At 35.7% G+C, this 20,937-nt stretch overlaps 1 protein-coding gene across 1 annotated transcript in view; it reads right to left on the bottom strand.

Moving 5' to 3' along the window:
• Positions 1-1,693: 1,693 nt before the first annotated feature.
• The window catches only part of LOC116760784 (membrane cofactor protein-like), a 66,066-nt gene continuing 46,822 nt past the window's right edge, over positions 1,694-20,937 (bottom strand). The window contains exon 11 of the mRNA XM_032646181.1: positions 1,694-1,860. The gene's annotated coding sequence lies outside the window, so the exon portion shown is untranslated. The remainder of the gene's footprint in view (positions 1,861-20,937) is intronic.

Consider the following 20,937-nt stretch of genomic DNA (forward strand, 5'->3'; position numbering starts at 1 on the left):
AGGCCACAGTGTTCACTTTGTCCTGAGCTGGCATTCCTGCTATGGGTGTTAGAGCCCTCTTACTTTGTACAGAAGCATGCAACTGATGCTGAATTCTTCTCGATTTCTTAGACTGGTTTATTGTTATTAAAAGGGGTGAAGAACAAATGCCAGACAAACTTTATAGTGTCTCTAAATCACCAGGAAGTTACAAATAATTTTTAAAAATAGAATTTTATCCTATTACTCTAAGAACATTTTCTGGTAATATTCTTGTTAAGGAAGTCAAACTTGTTCAAATCCCAAATGCGCAGTGTTTTTCTTTTTACTAAGGGCTGAAGTAGTGTACACATAGAATAATAATTGTAAAAGTTTGAATTATTTCAAGAATTACCAAAAGGTGACAAAGAGACCTGAAATGAACAAATGCTGTTGGAAAAATGGCGTCAATAAACTTCCTGATGCAGGGTTGCCACAAATCTTCAATCTGTAAAAAATGCAATATCTGCAAAGTGCAACAAAGTGAAGAACAAGACAACTGAGGTATGCCTGTATAACACTGTATAAGTTTAAGGTGCACCGCATGATTTGATCATGTATACATTGTGAAATGATTACCCCAATAAATTTCTTAACATCCATCACCTCTCATAGTTACCAAAAGTTTTCCTCTTCTTCTTCATGATCAGAAATTTGAAGACCTACTCTCTTAGCAATTTGCCAATGCAGTTTTCTTTGATATCCTAGGAGGATTGGTTCCAGATTCCCACCCCCTTCCCCTGCAAATAAAACTCTGAATTCTCAAGTCCTTTATATTATATGGCATAGCACAGGCGGCCGTCTGTATCCATGGATGCTGATGCAGAACCATCAGATACAGAGTGTCAGCTGTATACAATAAAGCATTACTAATTATTGTCACTACGCTGTACATTATATCCCAATATTCATTTATCTTATATCTGGAATTTTGTACCTTTTGACACCCTTCACCCAATTCCCCCATCATCCCCACCCCCTGCCTCTGGCAACCAAAAATCTGATTTCTTTTTCTGTGAGTGTGGATTTTTGGATTTCATATATAAGTGAGGTCATTCAGTATTTGTCTCTTTCTGTATGGCTTGTTCACCTAGCATAATGCCCTCAAGTTCCATAAGCGTTGTTGCAAATGGCAGGATTTCCTTCTTTTTCATGGCTGAATTGTATTCCACTGTATGTTGTGTATATGTGTATGTATATACATTTGTGTGTATGTGTGTGCGTGTATATATATATATATATACACCTATATATATCTCACATTTTCTTTATCCAGTCATCCATCACTGAACACTTAGGTTCCTTCCATGTCGTGGTTATTGTAAATAATGCTGCAATACACAGGGAGGTGCAGTTATCTCTTCATAGGGTGATTTCGTTTCCTTTGGATATATACCTATTGTGGAATTGCTGAATCATATGGTGGCACTATTTTTTTTTTTTTTTGCGGTATGCGGGCCTCTCACTGTTGTGGCCTCTCCCGTTGCGGAGCATAGGCTCCGGACACGCAGGCTCAGCGGCCATGGCTCACGGGCCCAGCCGCTCCACGGCATGTGGGATCTTCCCGGACTGGGGCATGAACCCGTGTCCCGTGCATCGGCAGGCGGACTCTCAACCACTGCGCCACCAGGGAAGCCCCAGTGGCACTATTTTTAATTTTTTGAGGAACCTGCATACTGTTTTCCATAGTTGCTGTATGAATTTACTGTAGATCTTAACATATTAATAGAATCAAAAGATAAACTGACACATGGGTTTGTCAAAAATAATTAGTGCTTCTGCACTAATCGACTGGTTGTTTTTTTCTGGTGAGTGGTGGGTCCAGCACCAACTTCCTTTTTCCTACAAGGAAAGACAAGAAGATAGCATCAGAGGTGAACATAATTAAGTACAGAAATTAAACTCCAGAAGCACATTTACAAAATGGACAATGAAAAATATGTATTTATAGCAGTAAGAGTCACTGAACTAGGAAATAAATGATTCTTTTAAAGTAATTTCAAATGTTCAATTAGTCTCACTCCAGGAACCCTTTTTCTATCCCTGTATTATATTTCTGATTCCCTCCAAAACAAGAAATAGAGTAGTCTCATATACTTAGTAAATATTCCCTTATTTTAGTTTAGGGCCAGTGAGAAAGACTAGAGAGAAGTACATGTTTTCCCTAAAATACAATTTTAATTCTGGCTCTGAGATGAAACCTTTAAAAAGGTAACAATTCCAGTGGCGTTCAAGTTCAGTAATGCCTCATTTACCCCTCACTGTCAAGAAAATCATGTGTTCTGGTTAGAGAGTCTCCTAAGTAACTGAAACTCACATCACACTTTTTTTTGTAACAACAGACAGCTTTCTAAAATCTATTACTCAAGTCCAGCATTGTCCATAGAAATATAATGTGAATCACACAGGTAATTTTGAATTTTGTAGAAGCAACATTAAAAGAAGGAAAAGAAGTAGGAAAATTAGTTTAAAATTTTTTACTTAACCCAATATCCATGGATTGTACATTCCTTTGCACTAAGTCTTTGAATCTGGTGTGTAGTGTGCACTCAAGCTCATCTTACATAGGATGAGCCACTTTTGAGATCCTCGGCAGCCACTCAGAGCTACTGACTCTGGAGCTGGAGAATGCAGTTCCAGTTCCTACTTAGGAAACTGACTACAATAGACAGACTACAACCAAATGGGGACCCGTCAGTTATTTACAGTATGCCTGCCCCAGCAAACACTTCAGGGTGCCTTCCCCATGTAAGAGCTAACTGTGTTAATTTTGGAGACTTTCATATTTCTCTTGGTGAGGGAGGCATCACTATGAACGAGCACTGTCACAGCACAATACTTGTTATACAGCAGTTTCCTCAAGAATATTGTGGAGAGTGATTCAATATTTAGGCCTGTCACTGACTCTTCTAAGACCACTATATTTTTCTATTTTGAAGCAATACTTTTTTTTTCTAGTAGTAATGGAACCTTTTTTTAAAATAATAGAATTAAAAATTGAAATCCAATATATGAGAAAGATAAATAAGCATTAATATAAACTTAAAGAAACATTCATTTGCTATAACAATGAAGCTCTTTGAAGATGATTAAAATGTGGAAGTGAATTACTAATTATAGTTATATTACCTTCAGCATTCATTAAGTTAACTTCAAGTATTTACAGAAAACTTGAAGCTCATGGCCTTCTGAAAACTACTTTTCTGGTTGGCTTTATCCTCAAAGGAATCCTTAGAGAACCAAGCAGATACATAGGGTTGGGTAGGCCCACACTGCCATTCTAGTTGGTATGTTTGTCTTCCCCTTTGCCCCTGTGATCAAAGACACCACTTTGCTTTTACTAAGAAACTGCCCTTCTTATTGGCCATTGTAGAATCTGTTCCTAAACTCGTGACTGTAACCTAGGGTAGTGCCTCACATTATAATTGGTGGGAAACATATCTCCTCTTCCCAAGTTTGCAGACACACATTCTGGCACAAAAGAGGAACTTCCACAAAAAAAAAAATCATAAGAGAATACTAGAATAATTATATGTGACAAATTGGACAACCCAGAAGAAATGAACAAGTTTCTAGAAACATATAGTCCACCAAAACTGAATGAAGAAGAAATAGATAATTTGAACAGACCTATAGCTAGAAGTAAAATAGAATTGATAATTTAAAAACTCTCTGCAAACAAAAGTCCAGGACTGTATGGCTTCACTTGGGAATTCTACCAAACATACAAAGAACTTATACAGATCCAGAACACTCCCAAAGTCATTTTATGAAGACACCATCACCCTGATACTAAAACCAGACAAAGACGCTACCAAAAAAGAACATCACAGGCCAATATCTTTTTGAATATAGATACAAAAATTCTTAACACAATATTAGCAACCAAATTCAACACATAAAAAATCATACACCACGACCAAGTTGGATTCTTCCCAGGGACACAAGGATGGTTCAACATACACAAATCATTCAATGCAAAACACCACATCAATAAAAGAAGTGGAAAAAAACCACGTGATCATCTCAATAGATGCAGAAAAAGCATTTGATAAAATTCAACATCCATTCATGATAAAAACTCTTACCAAAGTGGGTATAGAGGGAACATATCTCAACTTAATAAAAGCTATTTACGACAAACCTACAGCAAACATAATACTCAGTGGTGAAAAGTTGAAAGCCTTCTCACTAAAATCTGGAACAATACAAGGATGCCCACTCTCACAATTTCTATTCAATATAGTACTGGAAGTCCTAGCCACAGCAATCATACAGGAAAATAAAATGTATCCTAATTGAAAGGGAAGTAAAACTGTCATTATATGTAGATAACAGGGTATTATATATATAGAAAACCCTAAAGAGTCCACACAAAAATTACTAGAACTGAAAACAAATTTAGCAAGGTAGCAAGATATAAGATTAACATATAAAAATCTGTTGCATTTCTTCACACTAACAATATCAGAAAGGGAAAATAAAAAAAAAAATCCCTTTAAAAATTGCATCAAAAAGAATAAAATACTTAGAAATAAACCTGACCTAGTAGGTAAAAGACTTATACGCTGAGAACTATAAAACATTGATAAGGGAAATTGATGATGATTTTTAAATGAAAAATCATGAAAAGATGATCAAGAAAAATCATGAAATGAAAAGATACTCCATGCTCTTGAAATGGAAGAATCACTATTGTTAAAATGGCCATACTACCCAAAGCAACCTACAGATTTAATGTGATACTTATCAAATTACCCATGATATTTTTCACAGAACTACAACAAATAATCCTAAAATTCATATGGAACCATAAAAGATCCAGAATTTCCAAAGCAATCCTGAGGAAAAAGAACAAACCTGGAAGCATAATCCTCCCAGAATTCAGACAATACTACAAAGCTATAGCAATCAAACAGCATGTATTGGCACAAAAACAGATCTATGGATCAACAGAACAGAATAGAGAGCCCAGAAATAAACCACACACCTATGGTCAATCTTTGACAAAGAAGGCAATAATATTAAATGAAGAAAAGACAATCTCTTTGGCAAGTGGTGGGTGTTTGGAAAGCTGGACAGTCACATGTAAATCAATGAAGCTAGAACACTCCCTTACACCATACACAAAAATAAACTCAAAATGGCTTAAAGGTTTAAATATAAGACATTACACCATAAAACTCCTAGCAGAGAACATAGGCAAAAAGTTCTCTGACATAAATTGTGCCAAGTTTTCTTAGGTCAGTCTCCCAAGGCAATATGAATAAAAGCAAAAATAAACAAATGGGACCTAATCAAAGTTATAAACTTTTGCACAGAAAAGGAAACCGTAAACAAAATGAAAAGACAACCTATGGAATGGGAGAAGATATTTGCAAATGATGTGACTCACAAGGGATTAAATTCCAATATATACAAACATCTCATACAACTCAATAACAGACAAACACTGCAATCAAAAAATGGGCAGAAGACCTAAATAGACATTTCCCAAAGAAGACATACAGATGGCCAATAGGCACATGAAAAGATGCTCAACATCGTTAATTATAAGAGAAACGCAAATCCAAACTCCAATAAGGTATCACCTCACACTGGTCAGAATGGCCATCATCAAAAAATCTATACATAATAAATGCTGGAGAGTTGTGAAGAAAAAGGAACCCTCCTACATTGTTGGTGCGGATGTAAATCGGTGCAACCACTATGGAGAACAGCATGGAGGTTCCTTAAAAACCTAAAAATAGAGTTTCCATATGACCCAGCAATCCCACTCCTGGGCATATAACCAGAAAAAACTCTAATTCAAAAAGATATATGCACTCCAATATTCACAGCAGCACTATTTACAATAGCAAAGACATGGAAGCAACCTAAATGTCCATCAACAGATGAATGGATAAAGAAGATGTGGTTATATATATATATATATATATATATATATATATACACACACACAATGAAATACTACTCAGTCATAAAAAAGAATGAAATAATGCCATTTGCCACAACATGGATGGACCTAGAGATTATCATACTAAGTGAAGTAAGACAGAGAAAGACAAATATCATATGATATCACTTAAATGTGGAATCTAAAATAGGGTACAAAAGAACTTACGTACAGTACAGAAACAGACACACAGACAGGAAACAAACTTATGGTTACCAAAGAGGAAATGGGGGGAGGGATAAATTAGGAGTTTGAGATTAGTACATACAAACAACTATACATAAAATAGATAAACAACAATGTCCAAATCTTTGGTGCAGGGAACTATATTCAATATCTTGTAATAACATATTATGGAAAAGAATATGAAAAATAATATACAATTGTATAGCTGAACCACTTTACTGTACAGCAGAAATTAACACAACATTGTAAATCAAGGATACTTCAATCGGCACTCCCTCTTGTGAGAGCACCAGAATCACAACTAACTGCTGAACAATCATCGACAGGAAGACACTGGAACTCATCAAAAAAGACACCCCGCATCCAAAGAAAAAGGAGACCCACAATGAGATGGTAGGAGGGGCGCAATCACAATAAAATCAAATCCCATAACTGCTGGGAGGGTGACTCACAAACTGGAGAACAATTATACCACAGATATACACCCACTGGAGGGAAGGTTCTGAGCCCCACGTCAGGCTTCCCAACCTGGAGGTCTGGCGATGGGAGGAGGAATTCCCAGAGAATCAAACTTTGAAGGCTAGTGGGATTTGATTGCAGGACTTTGACAGGACTGGGGGAAACAGAGACTCCACACTAGAAGGGCACACACAAGGTAGTGCGTGCATCAGGACCCAGGGGGAAGGAGCAGTGACCCTATAGGAGATTGAAACAGACCTACATGCTAGTGTTGGAGGGTCTCCTACAGAGGGGTGCTGGCTGTGGATCACCGCAGGGACAAGGACACTGGCAGCAGAAGTTCTGGGGAGTTCTTCTTGGCATGAGCCCTCCTGAAGTCCACCATTAGCCCCACCAAAGACCCTGTAGCCTCACCCATCAGCAGAAAAGCGGATTAAAGTTTTACTGAGCTCTGCCCACCAGAGCAATACCCAGCTCTACCCACCAACAGTCCCTCCCATCAGAAAGACTGCAAAAGCCTCTTAGATAGCCTCATCCACCAGAGGGCAGACAGCAGAAGCAAGAACTACAATCCTGCAGTCTATGGAACAAAAACCACATTCACAGAAAGATAGACAAAATGAAAAGGCAGAGGACTATATACCAGATGAAGGAACAAGATAAAATCCCAGAGAAACAATTAAATGAAGTGGAGATAGGAAACCTTCCAGAAAAAGAATTCAGAATAATGATAGTGAAGATGATCCAGGACCTCGGAAAAAGAAGGGAGGCAAAAATCGAGAAGATGCAAGAAACGTTTAACAGAGACATTTAATTCAGAAGAATTAAAGAACAAACAGAGATGACCAATACAATAAATGAAACGAAAACTACCCTAGAAGGAATCAATGGCAGAATAACTGAGTCAGAAGAACGGATAAGTGACCTGGAAGACAGAATGGTGGAATTCACTGCTGTGGAACAGAATAAAGAAAAAAGAATGAAAAGAAATGAAGACAGCCTAAGAGACCTCTGGGACAACATTAAACGTAACAACATTCACATAACAGGGGTCCCAGAGGAGAAGAGAGAGAGAAAGGACCCGAGAAAATATTTGAAGAGATTATAGTTGAAAACTTCCCTAACATGGGAAAGGAAATAGCCACCCAAGTCCAGGAAGCACAGAGAGTCCCATACAGGATCAACCCAAGGAGAAACACACCAAGACCCATAGTAATCAAACTGGCAAAAATTAAAGACAAAGAAGGATTATTGAAGGCAGCAAGGGAAAAATGGCAACATATGAGGGAACTCCCATAAGGTTAACAGATGATTTCTCAGCAGAAACTATACAAACCAGAAGGGAGTGGCAGATATACTTAAAGTGATGAAAGGGAGGAAGCTACAACCAAGATTACTCTCCCCAGCAAGGATCTCATTCAGATTTGATGGAGAAACCAAAAGCTTTACAGACAAGCAAAAGCTAAGAGAATTCGGCACCACCAAACCAGCTCTACAACAAATGCTAAAGGAACTTCTCAAAGTGGGAAACACAAGACAAGAATAAGGACCTACAAAAACAAACCCAAAACAAATTAAAAAATGGTAATATGAACATACATATGATAATTACCTTAAATGTGAATGGATTAAATGCTCCAACGAAAAGACACAGGCTTGCTGAATGGATACAAAAACAAGACCCATATATATGCTGTCTACAACAGACCCACTTCAGCCCTAGGGACACATATAGACTGAAAATGAGGGAATGGAAATAGATATTCCATGCAAAAGAAAGCTGGAGTAGCAATACTCATATCAGATAAAATAGACCTTAAAACAAAGAATGTTACAAGAGACAAGGAAGGACACTTCGTAATGATCAAGGGATCAATCCAAGAAGAAGATATAACAATTATAAATATATATGCACCCAACATAGGAGCACCTCAATACATAAGGCAACAGCTAACAGCTATAAAAGAGGAAATCGACAGTAACACAATAATACTGGGGGACTTTAACAACTCACTTACATCAAAGGATAGTTCATACAAACAGAAAATTAATAAGGAAATAGAAGCTTTAAATGACACAATAGACCAGGTAGATTTAATTGATATTTTTAGGACATTCCATCCTAAAGAGAAAATTACACTTTCTTCTCAAGTGCACAGGGAACATTCTCCAGAATAGATCACGTCTTGGGTTACATATCAGGCCTCAGTAATTTTAAGAAAATTGAAATCATATCAAGCATCTTTTCTGACCACAATGCTGTGAGATTAGAAATGAATTACAAGGAAAAAAAGGTAAAAAGTACCAACACATGGAGGCTAAACAATACGTTACTAAATACGCAAGAGATCACTGAAGAAATCAAAGAGGAAATAAAAAAATACCTAGAGACAAATGACAATGAAAACACGACGATCCGAAACCTATGGGCTGCAGCAAAAGCAGTTCAAAGAGGGAAGTTTACAGCTATACAAGGCTACCTCAAGAAACAAGAAAAATCTCAAATAAACAATCTAACCTTACACCTAAAGGAACTAGAGAAAGAAGAACAAACAAAAGCCAAAGTTAGCAGAAGAAAAGAAATCATAAAAATCAGAGCAGAAATAAATGAAATAGAAACAAAGAAAACAATGGCAAAGATCAATAAAACTAAAAGCTGCTTCTTTGAGAAGATAAACAAAATTGATAAACTATTCACCAGTCACATCAAGAAAAAGAGGGAGAGGACTCAAATCAATAAAATTAGAAATGAAAAAAGAGAAATTACAACAGACATCGAAGAAATACAAAGCATCCTAAGAGACTACTACAAGCACCTCTATGCCAATAAAATGGACAACCTGGAAGAAATGGACAAATTCGTAGAAAGGAATAACATCCCAAGCCTGAACCAGGAAGAAATAGAAAATATGAACAGACCAATCACAAGTAATGAAATTGAAAATGTGATTAAAATTCTTCCAACAAACAAAGGTCCAGGATCAGATGGCTTCACAGGGGAATTCTATCAAACATTTAGAGAAGAGCTAACACACATCCTTCTCAAACTCTTCCAAAAAACTGTGGAGGAAGGAACACTCCCAAACTCATTCTATGAGGCCACCATCACATGATATCAAAACCAGACAAAGATACTACAAAAAAAGAAAATTACAGACCAATATCACTGATGAATATAGATGCAAAAATCCTCAACAAAATGCTAGCAAACAGAATCCAACAATACATTAAAGGATCATACACCATGATTAAGTGGGATTTATCCCAGGGATGCAAGGATTCTTCAATATACGCAAATCAGTCAATGTGATACACCATATTAACAAATTGAAGAATAAAAAATATATGATCATCTCAATAGATGCAGAAAAAGCTTTTGACAAAATTCAACACCCATTTATGATAAAAACTCTCCAGAAAGTGGGCGCAGAGGGAACCTACCTCAACATAATAAAGGCCATATACGACAAACCCACAACAAACATCATTCTCAATTTTGAAAAACTGCAAGTATTTCCTCTAAGACCAGGAACAAGACAAGGATGTCCACTCTCAGCACTGTTATTCAACATAGTTTTGGAAGTCCTACCAAGGCAATCAGAGAAGAAAAAGAAATAAAATGAATACAAATTGGAAAAGAAGAAGGAAAACTGTCACCGTTTGCAGATGACATGATACTATACATAGAGAATCCTAAAGATGCCACCAGAAAACTACTAGAGTTAATCAATGAATTTGGTAAAGTTGCAGGATACAAAATTAATGCACAGAAATCTCTTGCATTCCTATATACTAATCATGAAAAATCTGAAAGAGAAATTAAGGAAACACTCCCATTTACCATTGCAACACAAAGAATAAAATACCTAGGAATAAACTTACCTAGGGAGACAAAAGACCTGTATGCAGAAAACTATAAGACACTGATGAAAGAAATTAAAGATGATACCAACAGATGGAGAGATATACCATGTTCTTGGATTGGAAGAATCAATATTGTGAAAATGACTATACTACCCAAAGCAATCCACAGATTCAATGTAAACCCTATCTAATTACCAATAGCATTTTTTTACAGAACTAGAACAAAAAATATTAAAATTTGTATGGAGACACAAAAGACCCCGAATAGCCAAAGCAGTCTTGAGGGAAAAAAGTGGAGTTGGAGGAATCAGACTCCCTGACTTCAGACAATACTACAAAGCTACAGTAATCAAGACAATATGGTACTGGTACAAAAACAGAAATATAGATCAATGGAACAAGATATAAAGCCCAGAGATAAACCCACGCAGCTATAGTCAACTAATCTATGACAAAGAAGGCAAGGATATAAAATGGAGAAAAGACAGTCTCTTCAATAAGTGGTGCTGGGAAAACTGGATAGCTACATGTAAAAGAATGAAATTAGAACACTCCCTAACACCATATACAAAAATAAACTCAAAATGGATTAGAGGTCTAAATGTAAGACCAGACACTATAAAAGTCTAGACGAAAAGATAGGAAGAACACTCTTTGACATAAATCACAGCTACATCTTTTTTGACCCACTTCCTAGAGTAATGGAAATAAAAACAAAAATAAACAAATGGGACCTAATGAAACTTCAAACCTTTTGCACAGCAAAGGAAACCATAAACAAGACGAAAAGACAACCCTCAGAATCGGAGAAAATATTTGCAGATGAATCATCAGACAAAAGATTAATCTCCAAAATATATAAACAGCTCATGCAGCTCAATATTAAAAAAAACAAACAACTCAATCCAAAAATGGGCAGAAGACCGAAATAGACATTTCTCCAAAGAAGACACACAGATGGCCAAGAAGCACATGAAAAGATGCACAACATCACTGATTATTAGAGAAATGCAAATCAAAACTATAATGAGGTATCACCTCACACCAGTTAGAATGGGCATCTTCAGAAAATCCACAAACAATAACTGCTGGAGAGGGTGTGGAGAAAAGGGAACCCTCTTGCACAGTTGATGAGAATGTAAATTGATACAGCCACTCTGGAGAACAGTATGGAGGTTCCTTAAAAAGTCTAAAAATAGAATTACCATATGACCCAGCAATCCCACTACTGGGCACATACCCAGGTAAAACCATAATTCAGAAAGACACACGCACCCCAATGGTCACTGCAATGCTATTTACAATAGCCAGGTCATGGAAATAACCTAAATGCCCATTGACAGATGAATAGATAAAGAAGTTGTGGTACATATATACAATGGAATATTACTAAGCCATAAAAATGAATGAAATTGGGTCATTTGTAGAAACATGGATGGACCTACAGAATGTCTTACAGAGTGAAGTAAGTCAGAAAGAGGAAAACAGATATCGTATATTAACGCATATATGTGGAATCTAGAAAAATGGTACAGATGAACCAGTTTGCAAGACAGAAACAGACACAGATGTAGAGAACAAAAGTATGGACACCAAGGGGTGAAAGTGTGTGGGGGGGTGGTGCTGGTGGGATGAATTGGGAGATTGGGATTGACCTTTGTACAGTAATATGTATAAAATAGACAAATAATAAGAACCTGCTATATAAGAAAAAATGAGTCAAGAAAAAGAAAGAATACTTCAGTCAAAAAGAGGAACTTCCAATTCATTTCATTCAAAGACAGAAGTGAGCGGGTTAAATGGCTTAAGACAATATATTTCATAACTTTTCAAAATCTGATGATATTTTTTGTTGGTTTCTCTTTCATATGCCAAAAATATCCTGGTCAAGGGAAGAGATAAATGCCTTTACAGAATTAATATTTACAAGTTGAAATTGAATTTCTTTAAAAAATTAAGTAAAATGTATTTTTTCTTCTGTCAAAGAATAATTTTCCTCTCTGCACTTAAAATGAACAGATTCTGTGATTATTTCCCATTGGGCTAAAAAATTCCCCCAGCTTTGGATTCACAGCTGTTATAAGGTAGAGAAGCTAGATAGCCTGATAAAAGGATAAGGGAGACATTACATTGTTGGCACCTATGTCAAAGCAATAGCCTGTCAATTCACATTATTTTACATTAAAACAGGGAAGGTATGAGAAAACCTCAATAATCTAACACAGAGAGCAAGAATCCTAGTGTCCTCTTGGATGTCTACTGCCCACTTATCTTAGTTCAAGTTATTGATATCTAAATATTCATTGAATACTTTTCAGAAGAAAGGACATCTCTGAAAAGAAACACAACAGAAAGCAGATACATTTTAATGATAAAAGCAAACCTTTCTCTCATCTCTTCTAAGAAAGAAATAAAATTTACTTGTCTGTGGCTCTCACCAGTTAGGTATTTGCTGAACAGAGGAAGGGAAAAGGGCTGAATAAAATAGTGACGTCAAACCAAAAGGAAGCAAGAGTGGCATAAAAATGGGATAAAATCAATGATAGAGGAGAAGGGAAGTAAGCTGACAATTAGGTTCATGAATTATGGCTTTCCTGATTCTCATTAGGAACTTGAAACAAGAATTTGGTGCAAGAAACTACTTTACCTTTGAGGTCTTATAGATCATCCAGCAGATAAGCAGATTCTATATTTGTGTGCAATCTGTTTAACCCTGAAAGGATTAGCCTCAAGTGAATAATGTAAACTCTTTTTCACAGAATGAGATTGTATGAGAAAAAGTGGTCCTGGCCTCTAGCACCCTAGAATTTGAGGTAATACGCAGAGCATGTATTGATTCCATGTAATATTGTCTCAGAAATCGATTTTATAACAAGTCATACATTTTTGGATGTATCTTAACTTTTGCATTGAGGACAGTTTCTTTCTGTAACACAGCTGTTTTCACCTGAGGGAAGATCTCTGTAAAACTTATTAGGTGATCTCCTATTTTTCTGGGATGGATTTAAATTTTATAAATGTGCTCTCTCAAATAATATTTCTGATTTATTAGTTACTATGTAAAATGTTTCTGAATAATTCTTTGAATGCTCAAGAATTTGAAAGCCAGGTAGAATAAAGTTCAAATTAATGTGATGTTTTATTTTTCGCCCCATCATTACACTCTTCAGCACCTAACTGGCAACTGTCTACAGCAAATCCAAAAAACTTCTGTAACATTCATTTAAACAGACAGGTTAAATATTACAAAGTTTCTGGATCAGTCATTATTAATATAACATTAAAAATAGGCTTAAGTTATACCAAATAGTAAATATCCTTTTTGGAAGAAAATAAAAACATATATTTTGTCACAGGTAATAAGTATATAAATTATGGAAATTATTCTAGCAAACTTAGCAAACTCTCACTTATCCAGCAATAATTTACCTGGAGTAAAGAAAATCATGCATTTATGAAAAGAAAATTACTACAAATAAGTGAAAACATTTGTTTTCTTGAAACCACACAGTCCAGACATGCAAAACAAGTTTGAGCAGTAGCAAAGGAGAGGGCAAAGGCTGTGGATTCCAAGTCTGGAAAGTATGGTAGAAGAATTCGTTAAGAAAGGAGATTTGGCTTGCCACAACTAGAGAAAGCCTGCGCACAGCAACAAAGACCCAACGCAGGAGAAAGACAGAAAAAGAAAGAAATAGAAAGGAAGGAAGGAAGGAAGAAAAAGAAAGAAAGAAAGAAAGAAAGAAAGAAAGAAAGAAAGAAAGAAAGAAAGAAAGAAAGAAAGAAAGAAAGAAAGAAAAGAAAGAAAGAAAGAAAGAAAGATTGGAAGGGAAAAGGAAGGAAGATGTAGATGGAGCCCATCAGACCAATTGGGATCCTATTCTATTCTTAGTTGAGAGCTAAGAAACAGAAAACTGTAGCAGACTACACTAACCTTGTTGGCCATTTTTAATCAAGTATTTTAAATGATGTTTAGTGATCTTAAAAAGTGACTACTACAGTATTTCTGTACTTTGGGATGGAGGCTGCAGTAGGGCAACTGTGTTCCCAAATCATCCTAAATACAAAATTACATCAAATCCATTTTCTATCCACTTTTAACAGCAATTTGGGATTATCTTTGCTCAGTATCCTGCTTCCACAGTTACCCTTAGAAATAGAGAAGTAACTGCATATATTTTACAGTCTTATAAAGGAGTTTCTAAGGCAACAATAGCTGATTCGGGATATGGGGAAAGATTATGAACATTAAACAGTGTAAAGAATATAATAAAAATCTTTACTTTTTTTTAAAGCTTAGTATTACCCCACATCCTTTTTTTAAAGCATACATATAGATGAAGAGTCTTTTAAAAATCCAATTATCTTAAAGAGGATAAAAATTTGTCAATAAGATTGATGATGTTTCTTCAAATTTCAAGAATATGGGCACATCAGTAATAGTCTACTCCTTGGTAGAGCACAGTCCAGGCCCAGCAGCATCATTACTTGGGAGACCATTAGAGATGCACGATATCAGGCTCTGCACCAGACCTAATGAATCAGAATCTGCACAGTCCAGGCCCAGCAGCATCATTACTTGGGAGATCATTAGAGATGCAAGATATCAGGCTCTGCACCAGACCTAATGAATCAGAATCTGCATTTTAACAAGATGCCATGTGATTAATGTACATATTAGAGAAGCGCTGTTCTAAACTTTGAAAAAGAAAGACATACCTCCCATGCATTAGAGTAACTTCAGCTATTAAAATAATACAGAACTTAAAGGGTCAGAAATGACTTCAAAGTCTGGAAATGAAACAATCCACGCAAAGAGCATAAAGTTAAGCCATTCTGTAACACTGAATTTCTAACTGCCCATGTTCCTGTCATGAAAAGGATAACATATAACCAAAAAGATTTCCATATACAGTTGATCTTTGCACAACATGAGCTTGAACTGTGTGGTCCACTTACACATGGACTTTTTTCAGTAGATAGATAAGTACTACAGTACTGCTGGATCCATGGTTGGTTGAATCTGCAAAGGCAGAACCATGGATTGGCAGTGGAGGCGGGGGAGCAAATGTAAAATTATAAAATTGTATGTGGATTTTCAACTGAGCCTCTAATCACTGTGTTGTGAAGAGTCAACTGTATTTTATATTTTACCTCAAAGGCAATTATTAATTACCCCTCCCACATTATTTTTTGAAAACAATTTTTTTCTCAAATTATGCTACCACATATAGGATTAATTATGTTTCATTGGTTAAAGATATAATATGTTTCCAATATATTAAAAAAATTTAATCTGGCAATTTTTGGTTTTCTTTACAAAGATAATTTAGATGCTATGTTGTAAAATATGGGCTTTTTCTTAAAATTGAGATATAGCATTGTCTTAGCTTTAGGTGTACTCAGAATGACTTGATATATGTAAATACTGCAAGATGATCACCACAATAAGTCTTGTAAATATCCGGCACCATACATATGTACAAATTTTTTTCTTGTGATAAGAACTTTTTATACTCTCTTAGCAACTTTCAAATATGCAATACCGTATTATTAACTATAGTCACCATGCTGTACATTACATCCCCATGACTTATTTTATAACTGGAAGTTTATAACTTTTGACTCCTTTCATGTGATATGCCAACCCCCCAGCCCCTTCCTCTGGCCTCACCAATCTGCTTTCTGCATGTATGAGCTTGTCTTTTGTTTTTTAAGATTCCACATATAAATGAGATCATAAGGTATTTGTCTTTCTCTATTTGACTTATTTCACTAAGCAAAATGCCCTTGAGGTCCATGTCCATCCATGTTGTGGCAAATGGCAAGATTTCATTCTTTTTTATGGCTGAATAATTCTATTATCTATCTATCTATCTACCTATCACATTTTCTTTATACATTCATCCATCGATGGACACTTAGATTGTTTCCATATCTAGGCTAATGAATAATGTTGCAATGAATATAGGGGGGCAGATATCTTTTCAAGTTAGTGTTTTTATTTCCTTTGGATAAATACCCAGAAGTGGAATTGCTGAACTGTATGGTAGTTCTATTTTTGATATTTTGAGGAACCTCAATAGTATGAGATGATATAACATTGGGATTTTGATTTGTATTTCCCTGATGATTAGTAATGTTGAGTATCTTTTCATGCACCTGTTGGTGATCTATATGCCTTCTTTGGAAAATGTCCATCTAGATCCTATGCCCATTTTTAATAAAATTGTTTGATTTTTTACTACTGAGCTGTATCAGTTCTTCACATATTTTGGATATTAATAACTTATCAAATATATTATTTGCAATTATTTTCTGTAGTTCAGTAGCTTGCCCTTTCACTTTGTTCATGGTTTCCTTTGTTGTACAGAAGCATTTTTAGTTTGATGTAGTTCACTTGTTTATTTTGTTGCTTTTGCTTTTGGTGTGAAATCCAAAAAATATCATTGTGAAGATGCATATCAACGAGTTTCTGCTTATGTTTTCTTCTAGGAGTTTTATGATTTCAGGTCTTATGTTCAAGTCTTGAACCTACTTTGAGTTAATTTTTGTGTATGGTGTAAGATAGCAATCCAGTTTCATTCTTTTGAATGTAGCTGTTCAGTTTTCCCAACACAATTTATTGAAGAGACTCCTTTCCCCATTGTATATTCTTGCCTCCTTTGTTGTAAATTAATTGACTTTATAAATGTGGGTCTACTTCTGGGCTCTCTATTCTGTTCCATTGATCTATGTTTTTATGCCAACACTGCATAGGTGTGTGCAGAGAACACTTTCCTCTCTGAATTTCTGAGTAAACCTGGGAGGCTTTGTCTACTTGTCAAGCCTATACTTAACACTTGCCCTCCAGCACCTGTAGCTTTAAAAACATCTCTTCCATCACTTTGCTTCTTAGAAATGTGACTAAAGATGTAAAACACTTCTACACAATTCAGAGGTGATTAAATTGAATAAAATGAGCTAAAAACCAAAAAAGACTTCTACAGCATTATAATATAGTTTGAAACCACGGAGCATGGTGTCACCAGCTTTGTTCTTTCTTAAGATTGCTTTTGTAGCTTCATATGAATTTTTTAGGATTGTTTGTTCTACTTCTGTGAAAAATGCCATTGGAATTTTTATGGAGATTGCGCTGAATCTGTAGATTGCTTTGAGAATGTTAACAATGTTAATTCTTCCAATCCATGAACATGAAATATCTTTCCATTTATTCGTCTTCTTCAATTTCTTTAATTAGAGATAATTTTCAGTGTACAGGTCTTCCAACTCCTTGGTTAAATACAGATACTTTTCGATGTTACTGTAAATGAGACTGTTTTCTTAATTTCTCTTTCTGATAGTTTGTTGTTAGTGTAAGAGATGCAACAGATATTTGTACATTGATTTTGTATCCTGTAACATTACTGAATTTGTTTATTAGCTCTATAAGATCTCTGGTAAAATCTTTAAGGTGTCCTACATATAATATCATGTCACCAGCAAATAGTGACAGTTTTACTTTTTCCTTTTGAATTTGGCTGATTTTATTTCTTTTTCTTCTCTGATTTCTGTGGTTAGGTATTCCAATTCTATGTTTAATAAAAGTGGCAGGAGTGGGCACCTTGTATTGTTACTGATCTTACAGGAAAAGCTTTCAGCTGATATATATATGGCCTTTATTATATTGAGGTATGTTCCTTCAATACCCACATTACTCAGAGTTTTTATTATAAATGGATGCTGAATTTGGTCAAATGTTTTTGCCACATCTATTGAGATGATCATATAACTTTTATCCTACATTTTGTTAATGTGGTATATCACATTGATTATTTTGCAGATGTTGAACCATCCTTGCATTACTGGGATAAATTCCACTTGATCATGATGTATGATCCATTTAATGTATTGTTGAATGCAGTTTGTGTTTTGTTGAGGATTCTTTGTGTCTATGTTAATCAGGTTTATTGGCCATGATTTATTCTAAATCTTTCATAAAATTGTAAATTATACCCTTAAAATTTAAATTTTTATGTTTAAATCCTCTATTTTCTGAAGACAATGTGAATTTATACAATTTTAAAAAATCTTTATTGGAGTATAATTGCTTTACAATGTATTGTTAGTTTCTGCTGTATAACAGTGAATCAGCTATATGTATACATATATCCATACATCCCCTCCTTCTTGCGTCTCCCTCCCACCCACCCTATCCCACCACTCTAGATGCTCACAAAGCACCGAGCTGATCTCCCTGTGCTATGCAGCTGCTTCCCACTAGCTATCTATTTTACATTTGGTAGTGTATATATGTCAATGCCACTCTCTCACTTAGTCGCAGCTTACCCTTCCCCCTCACCGTGTCCTCAAGTCCATTATCTACATCTGCATCTTTATTCCTGTCCTGCCCCTAGGTTTGTCAGAACCATTTTTTTTTGGATTCCATATAAATGTGTTAGCATACGGTATTTGCTTTTCTCTTTCTGACTTAATTCACTCTGTATGAGAGACTCCAGGTCCATCCACCTCACTACAAATAATTCAATTTTGTTTCTTTTTATGGCTGAATAATATTCCATTGTATATATGTGCCACATCTTCTTTATCCATTCATCTGTTGATGGACACTTAGGTTGCTTCCATGTCCTGGCTATTGTAAATAGAGCTGCAATGAACATTGTGGTACATGACTCTTTTTTGAGTTATGATTTTCTCAGGGTATACGGCCAGTAGTGGGATTGCTAGGTCATATGGTAATTCTAGTTTTAGTTTTTTAAGGAACCTCCACACTGTTCTCAATTGGCTGTATCAATTTACATTCCCACCAAGTGTGCAAGAGGGTTCCCTTTTCTCCACACCCTCTCCAGCATGTACTGTTTGTAGATTTTTTGATGATGGCCATTCTGACTGGTGTGAGGAAATACCTCATTGTAGTTTTGATTTGCATTTATCTAATGATTAGTGATGTTGAGCACCCTTTCACGTGTTTGTAGGCAATCTGTATATCTTCTTTGGAGAAATGTCTATTTGGATTTTCTGCCCCTTTTTGGATTGGGTTGCTTGCTTTTTTGATATTGAGCTGCATGAGCTACTTGTATATTCTGGAGATTAATCCTTTGTCAGTTGCTTCATTTGCAAATATTTTCTCCCATTCTGAGGTTTTTTGTCTTTCTTATGGTTTCCTTTGCTGTGAAAAAGATTTTAAGTTTCATTAGGTCCCATTTGTTTATTTTAGTTTTTATTTCCATTTCTCTAGGAGGTGGGTCAAAAGGGATCTTGCTGTGATTTATGTCATAGAGTGTTCTGCCTATGTTTTCCTCTAAGAGTTTGATAGTGTCTGGCCTTATATTTAGGTCTTTAATCCATTTTGGGTTTATTTTTGTGTGTCGTGTTAGAGAGTGTTCTAATTGCATTCTATTACATGTACGGGTCCAATTATCCCAGCACACCTTATTGAAGAGGCTGCCTTTTCTCCATCACATACTCTTGCCTCCTTTATCAAAGATAAGGTGACCATATGTGCATGGGTTTATCTCAGGGCTTTCTATCCTGTTCCATTGATCTATATTTCTGTTTTTGTGCCAGTACCATACTGTCTGGATTACTGTAGCTTTGTAGTATAGTCTGAAGTCAGAGAGCCTGATTCCTACAGCCCTGTTTTTCATTCTCAAGATTGCTTTGGCTATTTGGGGTCTTTTGTGTTTCCATACAAAGTGTGAAATTTTCTGTTCTAGTTCTGTGAAAAATGCCATTGGTAGTTTGATAGGGATTGCACTGAATCTGTAGATTGCTTTGGGTAGTATAGTCACTTTCACAATATTGATTCTTCCAATCCAAGATCATGGTATATCTCTCCATCTACTTGTATCACCTTTAATTTCTTTCATCAGTGTCTTATAATTTTCTGCATACAGGTCTTTTGTCTCCTTAGGTAGGTTTATTCCCAGGTATTTTATTCTTTTTGTTGCAAAAATAAATGGGAGTGTTTCCTTAAATTCTCTTTCAGATTTTTCATCATTAGTGTATAGGAATGCAAGAGATTTCTGGGCATGAATTTTGTATCCTGCTACTTTACCAAATTCATTGATTAGCTGTGGTAGTTTTCTGGTGGCATCTAGAATTCTCTTTGTATAGTATCATCTCATCTGCAAACAGTGACAGTTTTACTTCTTCTTTTCCGATTTGGATTCTTTTATTTCTTTTTCTTCTCTGATTGCTGTGGCTACAACTACCAAAACTATGTTGAATAAGAGTGGTGAGAGTGGGCAAACTTGTCTTGTTCCTGATCTTAGTGGAAATGGTTTCAGTTTTTCACCATTGAGGACGATGTTGGCTGTGGTTTTGTCATATATATCCTTTATTATGTTGAGGTAAGTTCCCTCTATGCCTAATTTCTGGAGGGATTTTATCATAAATGGGTGTTGAATTTTGTTGAAAGCTTTTTCTGCATCTATTGAGATGATCACATGATTTTT

This window comes from Phocoena sinus, chromosome 1, assembly GCF_008692025.1.
Source record: "Phocoena sinus isolate mPhoSin1 chromosome 1, mPhoSin1.pri, whole genome shotgun sequence".
NCBI classification, from domain to species: domain Eukaryota; kingdom Metazoa; phylum Chordata; class Mammalia; order Artiodactyla; family Phocoenidae; genus Phocoena; species Phocoena sinus.